The following is a 9,025-nucleotide window of genomic DNA, read 5'->3' as shown; positions in this document are numbered from 1 at the left end:
GGATGTGAGAGTTCGACTATAAAGAAAGCTGGGCACTGAAGAATTGATGCTTTTGAACTGTAGTGTTGGAGAAGACTCTTGAGAGTCCCTTGGACTGCAAGAAGATCCAACCAGTCCATCCTGAAGGAAATCAGTCCTGAATATTCATTGGAAGGACTGATGCTGAAACTGAAACTCCAATATTTTGGCCACCTGATGGGAAGAACTGACTCATTTGAAAAGACCCTGATGCTGGGAAAGATTGAAGGCAGGAGAAGGGGATGACAGAGGATGAGATGGTTGGATGGCATCACTGACTCAATAGACATGAGTTTGAGTAAACTCTGGCAGTTGGTAATGGACAGGGAGGCCTGGCATGCTGCAGTCCATGGGGTTGCAGAGTCGGACATGACTGAGCGATTGAACTGAACTGAAAATAAAGAATTATTACCATAAGCTTCTTCAGTCTTACTCTTGGGCATATATCTGGAGAAAATTATAATTTGAAAAGGTATATGCACCCTAATGTTCACTGCAGCTCTATTTACAATAATGAGAACATGGAGAGAACATGGAAGCAACCTAAATGTCTATCAACAGATGAATTCATAAAGAAGATATAGTACCTATATACAATGGAATATTAGCCATGAAAAGAAAGAATGCCATTTGCAGCAACATAGATGGACATGGAAATTATCATACTGAGAGAAGTAAGCCTGACAGAGAAAAACAAATATCATATGGCATTGCTTATATGTGGGTTCTAGAAAAAAAAGATACAAAGGAACTTATTTACAGAACAGAAAAAGACTCATAGGCATAGAAAACAAACTTATGGTTTCCAAAGGGGAAAGTGGGGAAGAAGACATTAGGAAGTTGGAGTTAACATATACACAATACTATATATAAAATAGATAACCAACAAGGACCTACTACATAGTACAGGGAACCATATTAAATATTTTGATAAGGGAAAAGAATCTGAAAAAAATTGTGTATATATTAACGGAATCCCTGTGCTGTACACCTGAAACTAACTTAATATTGTAAATTAATTATACTTCAATTTAAAAAAAGAAAAAAAATTTTAAAAAGAAGCAAAAAAAAAAAAAAAAAAAAGAGGTATTATTATATTAGATGCTCCCTGAGGATAAAGGCTTATTCTTGACTTATACCACATGATGACTCATGTGACAAAGTATCACCAAAATACGAGGTTCACTGGAAGTCCTTCCTGAAACTACACCACAGTGATGTCACATTTATGAGTCTTGGCAGTTACAAATCTGCCTTAAATGTTCTTATTTTTCTTGAACCTTGGGTTCAGTTCAAACGCCCGCTTCTCTGTAATCCCTTTCTCAACATCCCTCTGCCCCAGCCTTCCTAGTGGTTTGTTTGTATCTCTTTTACATACATCACATTATTTTTGTACATGTCTCATTCTCTTCTTAGTTTGTGACCACTTGGAGGATAATAACAGAACTCATGTTTTATTGCTCTCTGTATCCTCAATATCTGGAAAGTCTGACAGCGTAAATGCTCCATGTGTATTAAAGTTGGGAGCAAGCCTTCAGCTTCTGGAGCTCTGCTGATGTTTGCAGGGCAATCTGAGTCTGGAACTCTGGTTGTTGTGGTTGTCCAGTTGCTAAGTTGTGTCCAACTCTTGTGATCCAATGGACCGTAGCCTGCCAGGCTCCTCTGTCTGTGGAATTTCCCAGTCAAGATGACTGGAGTGGGTTGCCATTTCGTTCTTCAGGGGATCTTCCTGATCCAGGGGTTGAACCCGGGTCTCCTGCATTGCAGGCAGAGGCTTTACCAACTGAGCCATCAGCTCTGGTTAGTGTATATGAATGTTCCTTGGGCCTGTAAATGCAGCTCGGAACTAAAGACATGATCTAGTGTTAAAAAGCCTCTGAGTTTTCCCCATCTTTTTACTCTTAATCTCTTTTCAAGCATTCTCCAATTACTGCCAAAGAGAACATTCTAAAGGAAATCTATTCATTACTTTCTTGGTTAAAACTTTTCAGTCTTCTCTCTGTTAAGGGATAAAATCAAACCTTTCAGATGCCATCCAAGACCCTGTGCAACTCGATCCTGTCTTCCTCTCATGGGTTATCTCTTGATGCATCTCCTCCATTTTGCCCATCCCCTTCCCCCCCCACCCAGTACACGCGGCCACCTGCACATTCCCACGGGTACACACAGTCTCCGCACATCTCTCCACTCCACACATCTCCACTCACCACCCACCTACCCACTTCAGAGATGTTGTTGCTGCAGCTGCTAAGTCGCTCATTCGTGTCTGACTCTTCGTGATCCCATGGACTGCAGCCTAGAGATGCTGCTGCTGCTGCTAAGTCGCTTCAGTCGTGGCCGACTCTCTGCGACCCCAGAGATGGCAGCCCATGAGGCTCCCCGTCCCTGGGATTCTCCAGGCAAGAACACTGGAGTGGGTTGCCATTTCCTTCTCCAACACATGAAAGTGATAAGTGAAAGCGAAGTCGTTCAGTCGTGTCCGACTCTTTGCGACCCCATGGACTGCAGCCCACCAGGCTGCTTCATGCATGGGACTTTCCAGGCAAGAGTACTGGAGTGGGGAGTTCCAAGTAATTATCAAAACGGACTATGTTGCATTGTTGTTGTTGTTTAGTTGCTAAGTTGTGTCTAACTGTTGTGCAAACCCATGGACTGTAGCCCACCAGGCTCCTGTGACAACCGTTTGGGAGACAGACAATCCAGCTTGACTTACTTCTTTGCATTTGATTTCCCTCTCATGTCTTGAAACTCTGGTTTGTTCCTTTTTCCTTCTGTCAAACTGGGCACGTGGAAGAATCTGTCCTCAAACTGACCCAGACCCCAGGGAAACTTTGCTCGTCTTTCAGTACTCAGCTGAAGTGGTCCTTCTTCAATGGCACTTTCCCTAACTCTTCTCCAGGGTAGAATTCATTTTTCCTTCCTCACTCATATCTCCACTGTGTTCTGTTCATTCTTCTACCATAAGACATTCGACACAGATGTGCTTAGTAGTATGCATAACTTGTTCTTGTTCCCTGAGGATTTGTATATTGTTGTTCAGTCACTATGTCACATCCAGCTCTTTGTGACCCCATGAACTGCAGCGCTCCAGGCTCCCTTGTCCTTTACTATCTCCTGGAGTTTGCTCAAACTCATGTCCATTGAGTCAGTGATGCCATCCAACCATGTCAATCTCTGTGGCCCCCTTTTCCTCTTGCCCTCGGCTTTCCCAGCATCAGGGTCTTTTTCAATGAGTTGGCTCTTTGTATCAGGTGGCCAAAGTATTGGAACTCCCTGAAGATTATATTTTATTTATCTTTGTGTCCTCAGGGTCCTGCACACTACAAGGTTCATAACAGATGTTCAATATGCATGAGATGAATAAATGAATGCATAAATGAATGAACATGTAATGAATAACAGAATTTAATCATTCACCTCTCTTTGCCTTTAGGTCAGGTTTCCATGCTAAATAGATCTTTACATCTATAAAGACATAAAACAAATTGGATTTAAGCAAACTATCTGATCCTGGTGAGAAGTGAAATGTGAGATGTGCAATAAATTGCGGGTATCACACGTAGTTCTTGCCATGTGCCAGGCACATTAAATTAAGACATTTAATTTTTACAACAGTCTTTTGAGGTGGATACTTTTACAAACAAGGCAATAGAGTCATCAGAAGATCAGCTTGATCAAGCTCATAAATAACTTGACCAAGCTCATAAATGGCACAGCCAAGATTTGAGCTCAGGTGGTCTGGCTCAGAGGCCATGCTTATAACCATAATATTAGACAGACTATCAATACTAATGAAGGAGACATGCTGAAGTTTCTGGACTTATGATTATTATTTATTTATTTTTTAGAAGAAGATTATTTTTAAGTCCAGAGTAAATGGTTGTTTTCTAAAGACTGCTAAGAATCTTCTTAAAACCTTTCTATGTGACAAGCTTACAACCTCACCCAGTAAATCATTTCTATATTTAAATGATGGCTCTAAAACTCCTTCCAGAATTGAATCTAGATCTCGGATCAGTCAGTTCAGTTCAGTTCAGTCGCTCAGTCGTGTCCAGCTCTTTGCAACCCCATGGACTGGAGCACACCAGGCTTCCCTGTCCATCACCAATTCCAGGAGTTTACTCAAACTCATGTCCATTGAGTCGGTGATGCCATCCAACCATCTCATCCTCAGTCGTTCCCTTCTCCTTCTGCCTTCAATCTTTCCCAGCATCAGGGTCTTTTCAAATGAGTCAGTTCTTCCCATCAGGTGGCCAAAGTATTGGAGTTTCAGCTTCAATATCAGTCCTTCCAATGAACATTCAGGACTGATTTCCTTTAGGATGGACTGGCTGGATCTGGGGTTTCCCTGATAGCTCAGTTGGTAAAGAATTTGCCTGCAATGCAGCTGACCCCAGTTTGATTCCTGGGTGGGGAAGATCTGCTGAATAGGCTACCCACTCCAGTATTCTTGGGCTTCCCTTGTGGCTCAGCTGGTAAAAAATCCGCCTGCAATGCGGGAGACCTGGATTCAATCCCTAGCTTGGGTAGATCCCCTGGAGAAGGGAAAAGGCTACCCACTCCAGTGGTAGTATACAGTCCATGGGGTCACAAAGAGTTGGACATAACAGAGTGACTTTCACTTTCATATCTCGGATATTGCTGTTTAAATACCCGCTTTCCTTTTTATTTTCCTTCTTTAATCATAATTGAAAAAAAAAAATTACAGCAACTTCTCCTTGCCTTCCTGGAACCAAAATTTGTTGAGGCTTGATTAGAAAGTATTTAGTGGTTCATTCTTTTACTTTGGAATCCAGAAAGCACCTACCAGTATTTTGGGTATATTAATACATATTTACCATAAGCCTTACTCATTCTTTGACCAATATCATCATTGGTCAAAATACAAAAATCAAGACATCCTGCAGCAGAGCAAGGGGCTCCATGGGCCCAGGCGTTCTTCCTCTCATATTGCCTTTGGGTAATTACCACAATGCTATCCTTGTGCATGCAGACAACCAATGATTCTTACATTGCTAATATAGTCTCATATCCTATCTAAACTCCTTTCATGGAATTTTGTGGAGAAGTGATAAACTCTGAGTCAGAGCGTGGGTGAAAGAATCTCCAACCACAAGATTCACTGACTTGAAGCAAAATGGCCATACATTTTTAGAGTGGCAGAAGTTTCTTACTTAGGATTATTAAGGAATAGGCTAAAGAAAGATAAGCAACTTGAACGGTTACTAAATATACCAGGCATGCATGGGGCTGAGATAGGTGGGGTTATGTGCAGCTGAACAAACACGATGACTATTTCTGTAGGGACCCTGAGTGTTTGGCACTTTGGGTTTGATGATGTACCTTGCTATTTAAGGAGTGTGGGAGAATTATCCTATCTGAAGTTCAGAATAGACTTTTCTCTTCAAGAGAAAATTATTTTTAAGTATTTGAATGATTCTTGAGTAGAATATACCTATCATAAAAATTTACAATCTACAATTCACGGTTCCAAGATGAGATCAGAGGGCCACAGATGTAACTGGCACGGTACGGGGAATTCATTTTTTCTTTTCTACAAAAATCTGGTTCTATTAGCGTAAGAGCGATTTTCAGAGAAATGAATGATTATTGAGATGAGATTCCTCATGAGGTATGTGGGGATTATTTGGGTGAAAAAACACTTTTCTTTTTTTCCTTTTAGGCCTGAACCATTATATTTAGATTCATGTTCAAATGTATGGTAGAAGTTATTAAAAGTATTAACATTTAAATGGTTGGCATGTAATTAATGGCTATCAATCTGGTTCAAAGTGCTCTAGCTATGCCTGGAATTATAGGAAGATTTTTCAAGTATTTAAAAAAAGAAATTATCCTGAAAGACAGTATCTGATAAAGGGTTCAGGCAGTTTGAGTTCATGTTTAAACAAGCATCAGTCAAAAGATTTATCATTTTGAAAATCAATCTCCCTTGTAAAAGATATCTGAGTTGTTTATGAGTTACTGGCACTTTTTTATGAAGCTCCAGTTGCTGCTTTTCTCAGAGAACTGGGAAGTCCCTTTTGATTTTAGCTCTGTTCTATGAACAGCACTCTACCTTCAGAGAAAGGACTCTCTTTTTTTTCCTAACTAAAGGAGTAAAACTAGAGCCAAATGGTGACTAGACACAGTGGTCTTGATGGAAAGATTTTCTCACACAAGTAGTCTTCATGCCCCAAATTCCATCAGTTACAATGCTTTAGGAACTGGATACCTGTCAAAGTGACTTGAAAAGAAAAACACATTCTTTGACTTTGGAGGGATATATTTTTAGGGTCAGATGATATGAGAGGGGATCACACGGTATCAGGATAGTTGACCTGGGATGACCAATGAGAATAAGCTGAAAAAACAAAACCAGTGGCTTATTTTAAGGTATAGTTAACGCTTTATAGGAAAACAGCAGGGAGCTCAGAGAAGAAGCAGAGAGGGTTCTGACAGGTCAAATCTGGAGAATGTTAAGCCTGCAAGGCACGTCATAATTGTAACACAACTGCTTATTTTATACTCTGAAGTTTTTCAGTTCCAAGTGAAATCAATGGATAAATATTTTTTGAAACCAAATATTTTTCAATGACCATTTTAAAGAAATAGAATCATACTCATTTTTTGAGATGTGGTCATAAAAAAGTTAAAGAGCAACAGTGAAGAAAGGCGTTAATCCTGTGGCAGAAAAGAACCCGTGAGTAATTTTTTAAAGTAAAGTTTTTCAACATTATTTGACTTGAACTAATAGATAAAATTAAACTTAAGTGAAACCAAGGAAATAAATGAATTTTAGATGGATTTCTTAATCCCCAAAAGTTATTTTTCATAAAAGGTTCTCTTGAAAGAAAAATATATAAAATTTAAAGATGGATTTTGTGTATTTTAAAAAATGATATATTTCCATTTTAGATGGTAATTTTTTTCATATTTATTTATTTATTTGGCATGCAGGATCTTCATTGTATCATGGGGAGCTAATTGTGGTGCGTGGACTCTTTAATTGTGGCTCATGGGCTTAGCTGCTCTGCAGCATGTGGGATCCTAGTTCCCAGACCCGGGATGGAAGCCGAGTGCCCTGCATTGCAAGACAGCTTCTTAACCACTGAACACCTGAGAAGTCTCTGGATGGCAGTTTTTAAACAGCCACTCTGAAGATGGGGATTTTATTGTACCACTTTGCTTTTCCCTCCCTTCTGTCTAGAATTAGGGAACTGCAACCAAATCTGGCCTTCTGCTTGCTTTTGTAAATAAAGTTTCACTGCAACTTGTCCAATTGTTATGCTCAGTTTTTTGGGGTATTGTGTAGTCTTGCTTTTGAGCTATAGCTGTGAAATTAAATAGTCTTGACAGAGGTCATGTAGCCCAATAAATAGTAAAATATTTACTACTTGGCCTTCTTTCAGGAAATTTGTTGACTCCTGTTATTGTTACTTTTATACTATTTATAATCTGCTTTGTAACCATAATTCATGTGCTTTTTGGTATCATTACATTTAAATGGATACAGAGCTCACCACTAGCCCTCTTTACCATGACTTTTTCAATTCTGAGTCCTTTATTTTGATTCTTTTCTGAATTTCATCAAGGAGTTTCTTCATTAAAGGTTTATAAGATCTGGAATTTCCTTTTTTATATTAAAAAATGTGTGCTTGTTAAAAATTACTTTAAAATATCTTGGGTGTCTATTTTATTCTTTCCTTAAGAACTATATGGGCTTCTCTAGTGGCTCCATGGTAAAGAATCTGCCTGTGAAAGCAGGAGACACAGATTTGATCCCTGAGTTGGGAAGATCCCTTGGAGAAGGGAACAGCTACGCACTCCAGCATTCTGGCCTGGAGAATTTGTCCATGAGGTCACAAAGATTCGGACACGACTAAGTGACTTTCACTTTCACTTTTCATGACATGTTGACATGCAAAGTCTGAGGACTGATTCCCCTTACCCCCCAACCCCTTTGGAGGTGATTAGCTTTTTCTTTTTAATTTATTTATTTGGTCTTTCAGGGTCTTAGTTGCAGCACATGGGGTCTTCAGCATGAGAGACTGTCGATCTTGCGGCATGCAGGATCTTTAGTTGCGGCATGAGCACTCTTAAATTGAGGCATGTGGATCTAGTTGGCTGACGAGGGATTGAACCCAGGCCCCTGTATTGGTAGTGTGGAGTTCTGACCCATGAACAAGCAGGAAAGTCCCAATTAGTTTTTTCTGATGCCACAATAATTATTTCTTCATTCTTGAAGTCATTAACTTAACAGCAACATGTATCAATTTAAAGAATTCTAGTCCTGAGTGTTCATTGGAAGGACTGATGCTGAAGCTGAAACTTCAATACTTTAGCGACCTCATGTGAAGAGTTGACTCATTGGAAAAGACTCTGATGCTGGGAGAGATTGGGGGCAGGAGGAGAAGGGGGTGACAGAGAATAAGATGGCTTGATGGCATCACCAACTCAATGGACATGAATTTGGGTGAACTCTGGGAGTTGGTGATGGACAGGGAGGCCTGGCGTGCTGTGATTCATGGGGTCGCAAAGAGTCGGATACGACTGAGTGACTGAACTGATGCCTAATTTTCACATTCATTCACTGTGCAGATTTAGTTCTTCATTTCAGGGATACTGTCTTGTAATAAATACGTCCTTGCAATTCTTTTCTCGTTCCACTTGTTATTTCTCTTTTGGGACACCAATTGTACATTTGTTAGTGGCCTATTTTGGTCCTCTCTATTAGTAGTTTCTCTGTGTTTCTTTAAGTACTCTATGCTCCTTTACACTACTGTGATGATCATAATCTTTCTCTAAAGGTAAGTTGATTTAGTTTCTTACTTTTAAGTCTTACTTACTTGTTTCTTGTTGTTCTTCAGTTCAGTTCAGTCGCTCAGTCGTGTCCAGCTCTTTGCAACCCCGTGGACTGTAGCACGCCAGGCCTCCCTGTCCATCACCAACTCCAGAGTTTACTCAAACTCATGTCCATTGAGTCGGTGATGCCATCCAACCATCTCAT

The 9,025-nt window shown here is 40.0% G+C and overlaps 1 long non-coding RNA gene across 1 annotated transcript; it reads left to right on the top strand.

Moving 5' to 3' along the window:
* The first annotated feature begins 5,316 nt into the window (after positions 1 to 5,316).
* Positions 5,317 to 7,292, top strand: LOC123332749. The gene is made up of 2 exons (XR_006549746.1): positions 5,317 to 5,547; positions 6,976 to 7,292. It is a non-coding gene; the product is annotated as an uncharacterized LOC123332749 (long non-coding RNA).
* Positions 7,293 to 9,025: the final 1,733 nt, after the last annotated feature.

Source organism: Bubalus bubalis, chromosome 1 (genome assembly GCF_019923935.1).
Source record: "Bubalus bubalis isolate 160015118507 breed Murrah chromosome 1, NDDB_SH_1, whole genome shotgun sequence".
Lineage (NCBI taxonomy): Eukaryota > Metazoa > Chordata > Mammalia > Artiodactyla > Bovidae > Bubalus > Bubalus bubalis.
This window is presented reverse-complemented; position numbering and strand designations above follow the sequence as displayed.